Source organism: Branchiostoma lanceolatum, chromosome 13 (genome assembly GCF_035083965.1).
Source record: "Branchiostoma lanceolatum isolate klBraLanc5 chromosome 13, klBraLanc5.hap2, whole genome shotgun sequence".
NCBI classification, from domain to species: Eukaryota; Metazoa; Chordata; class Leptocardii; order Amphioxiformes; family Branchiostomatidae; genus Branchiostoma; species Branchiostoma lanceolatum.
In genome coordinates this window covers 8,468,142-8,481,037 of record NC_089734.1, presented here as the reverse complement: position 1 = coordinate 8,481,037, position 12,896 = coordinate 8,468,142, and the positions used below count along the sequence as shown (strand labels likewise).

At 42.1% G+C, this 12,896-nt stretch overlaps 2 long non-coding RNA genes across 2 annotated transcripts in view; both read right to left on the bottom strand.

Moving 5' to 3' along the window:
- The window catches only part of LOC136446750 (uncharacterized), a 72,088-nt gene extending 63,368 nt beyond the window's left edge, over nt 1-8,720 (bottom strand). Inside the window, exon 1 of the long non-coding RNA XR_010757646.1 lies at nt 8,564-8,720. This is a non-coding gene — a long non-coding RNA (uncharacterized lncRNA). The remainder of the gene's footprint in view (nt 1-8,563) is intronic.
- LOC136447867 (uncharacterized) lies at nt 1,997-4,822 on the bottom strand. The gene is made up of 3 exons (XR_010757787.1): nt 3,701-4,822; nt 3,223-3,421; nt 1,997-2,936 (listed from the first exon to the last, which is right to left on the bottom strand). It is a non-coding gene; the product is annotated as an uncharacterized lncRNA (long non-coding RNA).
- Nucleotides 8,721-12,896: the final 4,176 nt, after the last annotated feature.

The window sequence follows — 12,896 nt, the reverse complement described above, 5'->3', positions numbered from 1 at the left end:
TATGTAAGGTATGCTAAATACACCTACTTCCGAGTTGGAGCAAGTACCAACTGAGCATTAGTAGTTACAGTGGGAACGCAAGAGACAATCTTTCGGCCCAAAATGGTATGAAGTTCAGTACGGGAGACCGTGACCAGGATACCAGGGGTGACAATTGTGCCGCCAGATATTACAATTCTGGGGGTTGGTGGTACAGTAGCTGTGGCAACAGCGCTCTGAATGGCCCCTACCTCCGGCCTTCTGACCGTACCTCGTACAGTGGCTATGGAATAATGTGGTATGGCTTTTCACCTTCCACCTACCAGCTTTACCTCAAAAAGTCCAAAATGATGATCCGCCCTGCTGACTTCCGTACCGGAAAATAAAAGCATTAACCACCCCTTCACATTGAAAAGGTCCCTAACATCATTCAATCTCTTTAACTATTTCTGACCATTGATTTCGTTTGTCAAAAACTTTGAAAACATTTTCAAAATATTTTCTCATCCTTAATGGTATTGAAGAAATTTGCAAGTTCGTGTGTTCATTTGTATCAAAATTCGGATCAGTGTCAACAGGACCAAACTACATTCTTCAGCTGTAGGGGGGAACTCATAAGGGAGGGTTGGCTTTTTGTTATGAATACCTGACGTCAGTATAAGATCCCAATCATAAAGACTACAAAGGCCTTAATCCCATAAAGACCATATATATTAGTACGCTATGATATAATCTTAACCAGATAGGTTTGTTCTAAAGTACATTGAGTGCCCAATAACAATGTCACCGCAAAGGGACTGTTCGACCAATTATGACCCCGATTGTTCATAACAAAGGTCTAATCTTCTCTCGTACTGACATGACTAAATGGGGTCCTATTAGTGGCTGCTTAGCAAAAGGAACATAGCATTAGTTACTGCATAAGTTTGCAAGGCCGTGGGGAGGATAGGACATGTTTTTGCTCTGCACTGTAACATCGTGCACGATGTCAGAATGGAGCCGTTCAAAACACCCAATGCGGCACTGAAGGCCCTAGTTAGACTTCGTACGTTATACTAATCCTGGTGATTGGATGTTGAGCATTGCGCGCGGCTTTTTGCTAAGATGGTGAGAATGATCTAATTGTAAAACCTGAGTTTTAAAACACATAAAACAATTTAACTATAGGAAACTACGTGTTTAGACCCATTTGTTGTTGTTGGTATTTAAACTACATGTCAGGGTTTTCCCTTGACCATGTAACAGCCTTGGTGACATCTTGTGTTAAGTGTGTAAAGGAACACCCTGTACACAGTTCGTACTATCAGAGAAGTTGATATCAACCTGTATGGCATTTGAAGGGCCTCAACAGTGAATGGAGATTATTGAGAAACCTTTTCTATACTACTCCAGATACTCAAGTCTTGCGTGATTATGCATCAATTGCAGAGTTGATTATCTGATTTCATTCTGTGTTACTAACGTACAACTGATAAGTGGCATTTTGCTAAGATGGCATCTAGGATTCAATATAGGAAACTAAGTGTTTATACCCCTTTCTTGTTGATGGTGTTTGAAACACATGTTACAGTTTTCACTGACTTTATGATTGATAACATCTTGTGTCAAAAGCATATGGAAAGACATTTTATGATGTTTTTTGTGGTAAGAGAACCTGATATTAACTTGGAAGGCATGTCTAAAACCTCAACAGCAAATGGAGATTTTTGAGATACTACATCATTGTATTTATATACTCCAGACACAAATGTTATTCTATTACGCATTCATTCATTGTAATGTTGATTATATTGCTTCTAATTTCCTATGATTTCCTGTAATATCAATACCGATTATTACAAACACTTGTTAAACAAGCAGCTGATCATAACCTGCAGGAGTTGACAGAAAACAGTGTGTTCCAGCAAGAGTAATCAATCTTTGTCATATACGAACATTCTTATCTTTACTATGATTACAATATGCTTTTGATGGCTGCTTGTCTGCAGGCTTTTAGAATAAAAATGGACCCCAGTGACAAAGTGCCTCCTGTCTTTATTCCTCAACAAAATGATTCAACGTTAGATAGTGTTCCAAAGAAACGCACCCGTCTTATGGTTACCTTATTTCATTAATTTCTGATGCTTTCGAATAAACATGATTTAGTTGATTCATTGACAATTACAATCAGACCTTGTCAACTAAACTTTACCGTCCTTCTTAAGAGATAAACAATCGCTGTAAAATAACACGTAACACCCGGTGTCTTCGTACTTTCGACTGAAGCATGAACCTCTGTGACATCACAGGAGATACAAAAGGCGAAACCACTGCGAATGCTTCATTTGTCTGTAAAAGTTGTGCTCCCTGATCTATGTGATATTGTTCGTCAAAATACATATTTCCAAACATAGGCGTCAATTCATGGATTGTCTTTTAAAAGGTCTTAAACGACTAACGGAACCCGTTACATCAACAAGTAAATGCAAATTGTAGCATATGCAACGAATAGCTTATTAAGAACCACCATTCAAACCTTCAAATAGATGGCGAAAGGTCAGTGACGAAAGCGCGCCATTTTTGACACCGGAATTTGCAAGGTCACAACCTTGGAGGACCCTGACCCGGGACACCCAGGGAAGCCCACATCTTCCCACTTTTCCTCAGCAACGTTATATCTATGCGCCATATGTTGAGTCAGAATATACAGATAACTTCCCTCTTCGTCATTCGACACTACAGTAAAATCGTCAAAACACGGCGTTTCCTCCATTCTAAGAGGCTGGGGGACATGCAGACGATACAACAGCGTCGTCCATTCCTCCGATCCAAGGTCAAAGCACATCGGGTCGACCTCGAAGTCATGTGCCCTCTGACCAATCACGAACAGCTTCTCTCCCCATGACGTCATGGAGGTTACGAATCGTATCCTGGGAACAACGGTCAACATCTCCCACTTGTTTCTCTCCGTTGAGAGACTACAACAAGAAATAAAACTTGACACAGGTCAAATCGTAGGAAGCACATAGATTTTATAGGAAGGAAGCTGATTATAAATGTGACTTTTAGCTTCCAATGCAAGCAATGACAACAAAAAGACAGCATGCCTTGTCCGAGATGTACCAGAGAGCGCTGGAAGAAAAGTTGCGTGTATCTGTCCTTGGTACTGAAAAGCCTTTATTTGAAAACATCTTGAGCTGCAATAATGTTAAAACCCTGGACAGACATGTTTTATGCATCTAAACCCAGTTGCATTATGCTGACCTGTAAATGACGTCACTTTGCGGTGAGGAGATGTTGGTGTAAACCGTGTTGTTGCAAGTGACGGCGTTCGACCTAACGATTGGTTTAGGTAACCTGGGCCCCTCCCGCCATGTCCCCTTTCTCAAGTCGTACACTTCAACACAGGCTAGCGGCTCGGGAGCCGGATGTCTACTGGAATCAATTTTTACAACGGAACCACCTGAAATAAAGACATTTCCCCTGAGTTGTTCACTCCTTTGAGATTGAATAATCCTCTTTTAGACAAGAAATATTCCTTTTTTTCGGTCCACATAATCAAAGGCTCAAAAGATATGAACTGTATTACAATGGATATCATACACACGGTGTGATTTTGATACATACCTTTACTTTCCAAGGAACATAACAAAGTGGATGTATTTTACTTTTAGTTGTACAAGTGGTAGAGAATTGCACATCGTTTATACTAGCTATAGCTATTAACAATTGCTTTACATACCTATTGCATAGATGACATCATTATCCTCCACCACTGCCAGCCCTAAAAAAGCTCTCGGTGTGGGGACAGGCTGGAACGCCGACCATGCGTTGAACAGGGGGTCATAAACAAAGGCCTCCGTTTGGAGACTGTCCCTCTTCGCGTTTGTATATCCGCCTAAGATCACCAAGAAGTTGTGTATGACGCACATAGAACAACCATGTGTGCTGAGTTCGTCGGGTGATTTGCAGAGGTTTTGCCATCCGGCTTTCAAGTGATTGAAAACATGTAGGGGGCGCGGATTGTCAGGACTTTTCGGTGATGCCACAGAGTAATTTCCAACCGCACACATAAACTGTTTCGCAGTGGAGTCATATTCCGCAAGGGGGCATTGCTGACTGGAATGGCTCCGCTCGAAGGGAGCAGGTGGAACGGCAGTGCGTCTATAGGTCGCCAGTCGTCTCTTTTGCAGCGTCGGGAGCCTATCGAATTCTGCTGATTTCAACAAATCGATGTAATGCTTCGTCATAAATCTATACGCTGCGTTGCCGAGGAATGGAATGAAATGTTTTTCTGCGATTCTCAGACAAGCAGCACAAGTGGCAATTGTCACGTTTCTTGTCATGTAACTCAGCAGACCCTCCATTTGAAGAAACACTGCTGTATCAAGGACTTCTTCGACCGAAACCCCGTCACAGCAAAGGCTTTCTGAGATCAAAAACTCCAGGATGACTTGGAAAGCTGCCAATGACACTGCATGCAGCAGCACCTGATTATTTTGACTCTCCTTCATTCCTGAAGCCAACAGCGCGCGAAAATACTCACTACCCTCTGAGAGAACTTTCTTTTGTATATAAAATCGTTTTTCGTCGACAATAACACAGATTTCGTCCATTCTAGGACCAAAACGGCCGTTGTTTAACAAATGTGAACTGACTCTCCTCAGTGATGCTCTCTTCGACCCCTTCCCCTTTCCTTCATCGGACGATTTTCGTGACGTCAGTTGAGATCCCGGATGTGAACGATCTTTTTGTTCCCATGGCGACCGATCAAGCCGTGGATTTGCAGATCTCAAGGCAGCCATTTTTGATATTCCTGTTCCTTGAGTTTTTCGTGAAGCAAAGATCTCTGACAAGTATTACAAGAAACAAGGGAACCTACAGAGAAGAAAATAACAAGCTAAACGTAATACACAAGAAGACAGATCCCTCTCAAAATACAGCATTGGGGGGGGGGGGGGGGGGGAGGTGACCATATTGGGTCAAGTAGCCCCTGAAGCTAAGTAAAGAGTTTACAAAGGTTTACCTGCGCTTTACAAAATACAGACAGTGCATGGGTGTGTTCCTATTATTACATGGCCACTTATCATTATTCCTCTCTCTTGTGCAGCCCATATCCACAATTGCAAGCTGTAGCCACCATAAGTACCATGTGTCTATAAAATAATTGTTATATTCGTTCTGACAATGGTATTTTTGAGGTGACAGGCACTTTGGACACATAGTAAACAATACATGCCATGACGCTGGGGTCAGACAATATCATGACCCCGTCAATCATTCATGAATACCTACATAGTGTCTAATTACATCAGTTTGTCTTCTTGTGACATACCTTTGTATGTATTCTGGATTTATGGATTGGTTTCTGCAAATGGGTTACCTCATTGATTTAAGCATACAACACAAGGATTTAAAAACAAAGGGGGAGAGAAATACTACACATGCTGGAAGTTGGCAAAAAAAACAAAGTCTTCGGAAATGGGTCAGAAGGAAATCCTGAGTCGACTATCTAGACGGATATGTCTGTATGGCAGCTTATACAACCAGCTATTTTCATACTGCCATGTCAAAGTTAACTTATCACTAAAATGTCACTCACGGAATGTTACACATGACGGGTTAATAAATTAGTGTTAATAAAAACACGACATATCATTTAGCACTCGCTGAGATAAATGTTAGGTTTAAACAGCGAAATGATCTTGGAATCAACATACTTCAACAGCTTTGCAAACTCAGCGCTACGGTATATAAAGTGTACACTGATGTACAAACGGTATTCAAAATTTCGTTGAAACGTCATGAAAAGGCCTTGCCTGAGTGTCATCCTGTTAAGTTCTGTTCGGTGAAGGTAAAATCGGAACTTAACAGGATGGCACTCAGGCTAGAAAACGCCTTACCTGAAAAAGCACGCCCACTCCAATGTTACGCGGCTCTGAGGGCACTGCCGCCCGGCAACTGACAACTAGCAAGTAACAACAGGTGCTCGCCCCCTCCCCCTTAATGATAGACAAGGGGAATGTATAATAAATTTGACCTTCGGGACAGACGGAATGTTGTGTACCAAACACGTCCCTGAGTAGGTACCTCAAACTGCTATCTTTGTTTATGGTGGTCATAAAAGGCCATAACGAATACGCGATTGCGTTACTTTGCACTAACATTGGCCCATAGACAAGTAAAGTTGAAAACGTAAGTTATATAACTTAGAATAGGAGGAACATAATCTGTATATTCAACAACGTGTATATTATAAGATTAACATCAGAGTGGGGCATTGTCTAATGTTGGTCTCTGAGTGTACGTCTAATGCTACACCAAAACACTTAGATTTTGCAAAGGTAGGATTTCATGTATGCAAAACTTTGTGTTCTGTACAATACAACTACTTAATAGTCAAATGTCCGTCGTGGACATATGTCCCAACAAACTATCCACATTCAGAAAATGTGATGGTTAGAGAAATGAACGATACGGAATGTAGGTCGTACAAATATATCTCCAAGGCCAAGTTGAGTCAGTGAAAGGACGACAGACACACCGCTCTGTCTATCATGTCTGTATTTAGGACGATCGTAACTCGTGGCCATGAATGCAGGTTATTTGCAACTCCACACAAAATGGGTACTATAGATTCCCCGTCCTCTGCACACAATCTATTTGTCTAGTAAAATAATATTTTGGACGACAATAAATTCCGTTCGGAGCACTCTGAGTGCATGTGCGTTGACGGTTTTATAACAGTTTTGAATTGTCATGGAATGACTGGTTCATCTACAGTAATATTGCAATCATACCATTGCGTCGGCGTTGTGTGTAATGTCTCTGTCAACCAAGCTGCACGTTTAGTAGACTGTTCTACACAATTCATCGCTGCCAGGGGCTAATTGGCTCCTAGGTGAGGTCAGTCGGACGGACCGCTAGGAGTGCAATTTAGTCAGGCTGCGAGTTTAGCAATCGTTTTACACTGATCAACAAGTTGCAAAAGCTGTACCCCCCTCCCTCAGGCATTCTTGGTCCGTCCTCCAGACACACACACACGCACACATGCACATGTCTAACATGTGGCATATACAATATAGCTCAGCTACATCAATATTTTCAGAGACGAGGTAGAGTAAAACCAAACCTCGCACACAACGCGAAATACTTCGTAATGGTACAATGTAAGAGCGCCATCTAGCTGTTTGTTACAGCACAGCAGAAGTTGCCATGCGTAGATAGTGAGATCAGCACCAAGGACATCGGCCGATGTTTCACTGTTCGCGTTCCATGGTTGGACGGAAGAGCGCACTTGCTGTTCCAGACAGATTAGGCTATCATAAAGTTATCTTCTATTGTCCAATAATACTTCCACGCTGTGCATGTTTCTGAGGGGTGCATCATACGTCAAAAACGCACCTTTGGCAAATCCTACTCACCATAAATAGCTGCGTTGCTTTATAAAGATATTTTCATTTCTAGAACGTTTCTACTCACGGTTTCTTTCGGCATAGCCTAAGTCCACGCTTCTTCTTGGTCGTAAAGATAGGATCACGTTTGTGCTTGTAGTGAACGCTCTCTCCTTCTCTCGTTGGTCAAATCGCTCACATCTACATCTGAAAGTCAGGGTCCGAAATGTTTCTTTCAAGCTCTTTCTTCTGCTTATGTGTCGCTGTGGATGTATGTGTAAATGTGTTGCGTTAACTACTGTTAGCCTGAGTACCAACCTCCGTAGTGACCGCTGGCTCAAAAGAATTCGCTTGCTAATCCGTGGTTAGCAAGCGAATTCTTTTGAGCCAGCGGTCACTACGGAGGTTGGTACTCAGGATAAACTACTGTAGCCAGGTCGTAACAATGTGCGCACGCACGCACTTGTGACGTAATCATAAGTCGTTCCAGAACGGCGATGACGATGGCAGAAACTCGAGCGTACCCAGCCGCTACTGTGCATGCACTGCCAATACGTTCTACTATGGGATTCTATATAAATAACCAGAATAAAAGGAGGCCAAAATCTCACCTCTTTGACTAACTATCCATCAAAACTCACCTTGACAGGACGGACCACCACCTAATGTGTCCAAAAGCCCATTTCTGCCAATTTCCATACGACATTTTAAACTTGAACTTTGAACTTTATTCACATTTACAGCGGTGACACTTTGGCAACGCCGAGTGCGAAGATGACAGAATAAAACGCAATTTGCAATTACATAACTAGCAAGACTTAAAATCTTAGAATACCCACCTGCAGACGAAAACATAACCTTTGACCTGCAGTCTCCAAGAATCAACCTGATCACATCACTTGGGACTACTTCCCCCAGCAGTCTACCGAGACTTAAAAAACACAAGTTTTGGGCCAAAATCACTGAGAAGAAAGCCTGTTTTATCACATACACCTCAAAACTGTGTGTGTGTGTGCGTGTGTGTGTGTGTGTGTGTGTGTGTGTGTGTGTGTGTGTGTGTGTGTGTGTGTGTGTGTGTGTGTGTGTGTGTGTGTGTATGTGTGTGTGTGTGTGTTTAAACTTCAGACAAGCGATGGGTGGGGGGCTGGAAAATGATCTCGTTTGAACTTCTCAAGATCTGACTCCTTTGAAAGAAATGCTACGGAACTTACCCACTTGTCACTGGAAATCCATGCGCGCTCGAGGGTTTCCAAGCTTTCCAGAAAAGGCACGGAAATAGTCCGTATTTGGAGGCCAACTCAGAGGAAAAGTAGCTTGCACAGGAAGCCGTCCCCAAAATGGCGACTCCTCACAACTAATGACATTGAACAGAACCACGTGATGATTCTGGTGGAAATATCGCGAGATGTTCTGGACAGAGGGAGAGATCATCAAAGCTGATTGCAGTGCAAAATGCAGTACCTCATCAAATCGGTAGACGACTCTAACAAAGAGTTATATCTATGGTGAGAGCTAGTTTATAGAATATGCCCTTTTACAAAACTATTTTATGTAACGGTACATATGTGGTACGGTACGTTCAAGTTCCAACTATCGTTATTGCCATCGCCCATAATTTCAAGAAAAGAAACACGGCCAAGGGGAGAACGTTCGAGCTAGTCAGCGTCCTCTGCCTTCCGCCATCAACACACCCCCCCCCCCCCCCCGCACACCGCCTATTCCCACATTTTGTACTTTATGTATGACGACTTATTTATGGCTCTTGACGTCCGGTCTGGAAAACAGATTTTTTCCTTTCTCTATTCTTTTGATGTGTCGAGTCGAAGTATGTGTAACGTTGCATGTGCTTATGTGATTGTGGACAGCATAACTCCAGAAGTTGTAGAAGGAGCAATGTGATATTTGATTTGTCCATATGTGTCAGCGAAACGAAGGTCAAATTCGATTATTGACTACCTGATGGCTTCCTGTGGTACTGCAACATGACATCTGGTTTTGATGTATCGTGTCCTGGAAGTCTCTTGAGCTTGCGTTGAAGTGGTGAAGGTTTGGGCGCACTATCGGCTTTTTCTGTTATCAGTTCAAAAGATAGATCAGGTGAAACAGTGCAGGGCACAAAACCCTGCATGCCACAGTTTAGCGGCTTTTCCTCCCGGGATCACAGCTCTCTACTCTCAACAATTGATCTACACGTTTAAACCGGGGACTATCTGGCGTAAGGTTTTGATTTTGCTTTGTCTTGTGTTCTCAATGTAGTTTCTTGGTTAGTTGGTTGGTTGGTTGGTTGGTTGGTTGGTTGGTTGGTTGGTTGGTTGGTTGGTTGGTTGGTTGGTTGGTTGGTTGGTTGGTTACGGATTGTGGACGGACTTTAGTGGCTGTGGGTTTGTTGGTTGATGTTACTCTCATATAAAGAAGTAACTAAATTTTGGGCCTTTCATGAATCCTTTGGAGCTGCCATTGCTTACGTCTTCATTCGGATAGGTCAGGGGTTTTTTTTTTCAATAACACACCATAAGCACCGCACCCTCATACCTCTTGTGGCTTGAATGGTCTCTAAGAGTTGGAACTTGGATGACTAGTATGTATGGAGCAGATTAATCTTCGCGCTAACCGACATCTTTCTCACCACAGTCACCCTTCAGTAAGACAGCTGGAGCCGCATAGTTCCCGTTTAGACCCTTTATTCCGTCCGTCAGACATAACAGTTTCAACAAGTTGCACCTTCTTCGGTTGTTTAAGTCTCCAATGTATGGAAACTTTTCATAACAGTAAGAATATCTCTACAACTTCGTTAAGGCTTACAACAAGGAAGGTTACATCGATAAATACCAGCAGTGCTGGCACTGAGCTTTCTTTCTTCATTTACTACAACAAACTTTGAGGAAGTCTGCCTATAGTGAAGTTGTATCTTCATTGAAGATTTCCTAGAGCGCTTTTATTTGTTGAACCTGTGTGTCAATCATTTTGTATGAAATGCTCCAGAAACAGGCTATGAAACTATAAACAATAAGCTTTTCGCGTTCTAGAATGTTCTTTAAGTAAAAGAATATATTTCTACTTATGAAAAGATTTGTTATATGAAAACTGAGACTTGACTATGATTGTCACAACTTTTGAAGCTGAGAGGATAGCAGCCGCTGAGGCCAAGAGGAGGGCTAGGAAAGCCCGGCTGCAACAGAACTGATGAACTGATATGACACTATGTAGATTCGCCCTACTCCCTCGAGTGGCTGTCAACACATTGTACAGTACTGCTTCATTGCTTGGGTGTATATTCACTGTTTCTTCTTTGTTAGATTCCTACTCAAAAACGTCTTAATGATATTCAGAAAACAACGTGCTATTTTGGCCCATTGCGACGATAGTTAGTTTTACTGCGGATGCCCGGAGAGCCGTTGTACAGTGGTAGTGAGAGCTCCGCCTGTCACCTATAAACGTCCTGGAACAAATGAGCAGAATTAGCAGGGGTGAGATGTGGAATGGTGTGTTTATAACGAGAACAATGATGGTCTAACGTGTTTAGCGTGTTGGAAATGGTAGGGCTATAAGAAGTACCTGGGACGGCTTGGCATATGAAGCGATACTCATAGCTGCATGGTAAGTCGCCCCACTTGTCTTTCCAGGAGACCAACTTGACTTTCCCGGAGGCCTCGTGTGAGGTGAAAAGAGCGCAATATTCTTCCCGAAGTTTAATTTTGATCGGTATCGGTTGTCCCGGAGACCAGGAGTTGAACGCTTTAAGTGCGGAACCATCCACCCACTCAAATCTTCCGGCCTCTTCGCGCCGATCGTGCAGGCCGACCCAGAAGTACGCTTTGTTAACGCGATAGTCCACGGACTGGTACAAGGAGATCAGGAAGGCGTTGGTCTCAGCATCTCGGGGCATGGCGAGGGTGCCGCCGTCTTCATCACAGGTCGCGGCCGCTTTGCTGAAGCTCTTATCTGTGTTGAAGGCCTTGAAGCAGGTTCCACGCCACATTGTGTAACCTTTAGGACAAGATACTGGAAACCAAGTTTTGGGTCAAGAACAGACATAGGGAAAGACCATTGCTGATGTTGACAACGTTGCAGAATTCTATACCATTAGTGACAACTCATGGTATTTACTTAATCAGAATTAGGTGGTGTGGAAACCAGCATGACTTATAACTGAAATGAGACAGTAAAACACTATTTTCTTAAAACATGACACTACGCCTATGTACATATTTAAGTACAGTATTGATGAGGGAAATAATGATAACAATATTGATGAAGAAAATATGATAACCAATTCCACAATATATCTATTAATGCAAATCATTCTGCCAACACAAGAATCATCGATGAGGTAAATGATATTATGAGGAGGAATAATGATTGTGCCACACATTTTACTGTTTTTATGCCAATGATATTCGTCAATAAACCATCATGTGACGTCAGCGTGGCTTAAAGTTTTGCTTACATGGCGGCAGAGTGACGCCCACTGAGCCTTTTCGGCTAATTTGTCGAGAATGTGCCAAAAAACACACACGGATTTGGTGGGCCGACACCGTTACATTTGCCACCAAAAGCTTTTTCTTAATATACCATCACAAATGATACATTTCAAAACTGAAACCCAACTTTATATATTACAAATGGTAAACATAATAAGTTCCACGACCTCATACCTTCGCCAAATGATTTTGACTCTATGACTGACGTGTTGGGAGTGTTTCTCATCAATTATGCAAATGTGGTCCTTATGAGCATAATTTGATTCAACGATGTTCACATTCGCATAACTTCCAAATGCCACAAGTATGAAATTGCCAATATATACCAGTATGGAATTAAAGTAGTTTCTCATTAATTATGCAAATTAGGCCTACATTTGCATATTTTCTAGTATCTGTCAACGTTCCTCTCTTCCTCAATTACAAATGTCACATATTCGAATTGTCAAATCATGGAACACAGTAGGTTTTTTTTTTAATTGCCTCATTGATTATGCAAATTAGGATATGATTTTCATAATTATCCTCTAATGATACGAAGCATCACGTAAGCTATCTACATACAAAAAATCATGACCATCCATCCAGCACATCTTGAGTTACAGTATTTCCTCATTAATTATGCAAATGAGGTCTTCATTTGCATAGTTGAAATCTAATAATATTTCTCTCTTCCCCAGTTACATGTGTCGCATGTTTGAGAGTCCTATCCTGGAATTTGGCAGATGTACAAACTTTCCTCATTAATTATGCAAAGTAGATACCGATTTGTATAATAAGTATTTAATCATGTACATCATCACTCAAGCTATCTACCTACCAAAAATCATGACCATTTATCAAGCCCTTCTTGAGTTATTCCCTTTCAAAGTCTGAAGCAAAACCTGCTCCTGCAGTTCAAAAAAAGCCGCCAGGGAGCCCAAACCTATAGCACTTACTCTCTGTCCAAAGAGCTACCTACCACTCAAAAATCAGTTCCATAGCATGTACAGAACACGAGATATCAAAACAGGAAGTTCCGCTGCAGTACCGTGACAAGCCGCTAGGGGACCCAAAATCTAAT